Here is a 3308-nt window from a genome sequence, read left to right as displayed (position 1 = left end):
AAAAGACCCTCTACAAGTTGGACATTTAAAATTATTCTATTTGAAATAATAATGACACATTCTACCGTGACGTTACAACGTTTTGACGCATTCGTAGTCAGATTTTCCTCTATAACTCATGAAAACGAGCGTAAACCGCGAAATATTTTTTCATATTCGGATTCCTTGTAAAATTTCTGATATATTTGACCTATTAAACATTCAGTTTTCATTAGAAAAACGTGTTTAAAATGCGTATTTGTAGCGTGACGTTACAACGCGCTAGAATCCGACCCTCTCTAACGCGCTACCAACATCTTAAAAAATCTGCTCGGATTTTTATGTTATTCTGAATTTTTTTTTCACCATTGAAATTTATTGGTTTGTTCTTTAATTCAATGGAATAAAACATGTAAATTTCGGATTTGTTTTTGAATGATCGACTTTTACATTTCGTGACGTTACAACGCCCGTTCAGTTTCAAACAGGGTTCTGCTCGCGTTGTAACGTCACGAAAATGCACATCATGTTAGAATCAGAATAATCAGCCAAATTTACCCGAATTTTTGAATATATCATTGCATTATCTTCACTGCTTCAAGAGGAACTTTATTCTATTGAAAATCCGTTTTGTGATAAATGGCTCGGAGGGCCAAGTTATTGCTATCAATAGTATGAATACTCCTTCATGAAGGTTAATGACACCGGCACCCATCTTTGGTTTAGTATCACCCATATTCTTCTAGTTTTGTTCCAAAGACTAGCGCGCTGAGATCCGTTATTTTGCACCGCCAGATATTTAAATTTTTCAGCATATAACTCATCACGCCGTCGAGATAAGGCACATTCTACCGTGACGTTACAACGTTTCTACGCATCCGTAGTCAGATTTTGTACTTTAATTCATAAAAACGACTGTAAACCTCAAAATATTTTATCATATTCAGATTTCTTGTAAAATTTCCGATATGTTTGACCTGTTTAACATTTAGTTTTCATTAGAAAAAATTGTTTAAAATGCATATTAGTAGCGTGACGTTACAACGCGCTAGAATTCGACCCCCTCTACCGCGCAACCAACATCTTGAAAAATTTGCTCGGATTTGTATTTTAAACTGAAAATTTCTCCCACCATTGAAATTTGTTGGTTTGTTCTTCAATGCAGTGAAATAAAACATTTACATTTCGGATTCGTTTTTTGGATAATCGACTTTTACATTTCGTGACGTTACAACGTTCAGTTTCAAACAGGGTTCTGCTCGCGTTGTAACGTCACGAAAATGCACATCATTTTTTAATCAGAATAATCGGACAAAATTGCCCGAATTTGTGAATATATTATTGCATTATTTTTACTGCTCCAAGAGCAACTTTTTTCTATTAAAAATCCGTTTTGTGATAAATGGCTCGGAGGGCTAAGTTATTACTATCAGCAGTATGAAAACTCCTTCATGAAGGTTAATGGTACCCATCTTCGGCCTAGTACCACCCATATTCATCTAATATTGTCCCAAAGACTAAACCGTTGATATCCAATACTTCGCACCGCCAGATATTTAGATTTTGCAGCATAAAACTAATCACGCCGTCGAATTAAACATTTTTTCAATAATTTATGCAATGTCATTGATTCAACTATAAACGCTTTAAGATGTGCGAGCAGTTATTGAACCAAAGACATGCCTGAGGATCTGAATACCACTTAGGGGCATCAATTTATGTGATTCCAGAGACAAATAGACCTAATTCTGACAAAAAAAATCCATCATATATATGTCAGAGTCATTATTACTCAGAGAGTTAGTGTCTTCGGTAAAATTGTTTAATAAGTCAAAAACTTACAGCTGATTTACTATTGGATGTGAGATTCAGACACACTGGGAGACGCTTATTGAAAGTTTACAATAATTTAGAATTTCTCAAAAAGTTTTCAACAAATTTTGATTAGTTGAGAAACTATTTTTTGGCAAAATCTTTGGGCACTTTATAAGAAGTTACAACATGTTGAATATTTTTTGAATAAATATAAAGTGCACTATTTTTCAAAATTTCAACTACCACTAGTCAGTTAGAAACTTGAACCAAACGACTTTTAAACTGAAAATTCTGGACAAGATAAACAACTTTTTCAAAGACATCAACATTCTAAAAGTCTAAAGTCTAAGTAATTAGAGTCCCGAGATACATATGAGTTTCAATTTCGTAGGTCTTACGTCTGCTTGTCGGTGATTCTTGTTATATCAAAAATAGATGTAACACTGACGTAATATCCATCCCATATATTTCATGATCCTAAAATTTAGACAGTTGGTGTCCTCGACAAAATTGTTTGGCTGGTCAAGAACTTTCAATTGATGGGCCGTATGATTTCAAATCCTTCCACTAGGAGGCGCTAGAGGGCATACGTATTTTTAGTTTTACTTATCTCAGGATCGTGATTAATTGGAAAGATGGTTGCTTCATTAAAGTTGTTTGGTAGATCACTAGACTTTCAGTTTAATTGCCGTATGGTATAAATTTCTGCCACACAGTGGTGGTTTCAGTTTTCAAAAGCATGCCAATTTTATTAATTACCCAAAACACATTCAACAAGCCGAAACTTTTTATAAAATATATCAAAAATTCTCAAATTTTGACTGATAGTTCCTCATCTTGTTATCTGTAATATCTACAATTTTGGACTTGATCGGTTAGCTCTACACAAAGATGGAGCGCTTTAAGCAATTTTTGACTGTGTTCTATTAAGTCTTATATCTAAGGAATAAGTGAATCAAATCAAATAAAATTTTAAAAGTTAAGAATTACATATTGATCTTTGATTACAATTTGATTTGAATACAATATGTCCAAAGTGAAAAAAGTGAAAAAAGTAGAATACTTTTCAAGAAATTCTAATCCCTTACCTGCTTTTGCAAAATGGAAACTAATGTCTTCTTGTGGCAAAATCTCGCATCTATTGGTAAATCAACTGCAAGTCTATTACTTACCAAACAACTTTGCCGAAGAAATCGTATTTCTATGTAAAAGGGATCCTGAGATGTATGAAATTTAAAATTTGTAAGTTCTCTCTCAAACCATCCATCAACTGTAAGTCTTTGACCAACTTAATAACTTTGTAATTTCGTCAGTGTTTCGTCTGTTGGCCACTCATATCACAGACATTTTCGGTTTGAGTGGTACTAGATTACGATTAAAAAAAAATACAATATCGCAGTACAATTACATAGTAAATTTTGGCCAAACACCATCTCCCCGTCCTTCAAAAGTCTACGTAGTTTATTAACCGGCAATGGTACGCAATTTATAAACGATATCTCGAAAAAGAGCTC

This window comes from Aedes albopictus, chromosome 1 (genome assembly GCF_035046485.1).
Source record: "Aedes albopictus strain Foshan chromosome 1, AalbF5, whole genome shotgun sequence".
Classification (NCBI taxonomy): Eukaryota; Metazoa; Arthropoda; class Insecta; order Diptera; family Culicidae; genus Aedes; species Aedes albopictus.
This window is presented reverse-complemented; position numbering follows the sequence as displayed.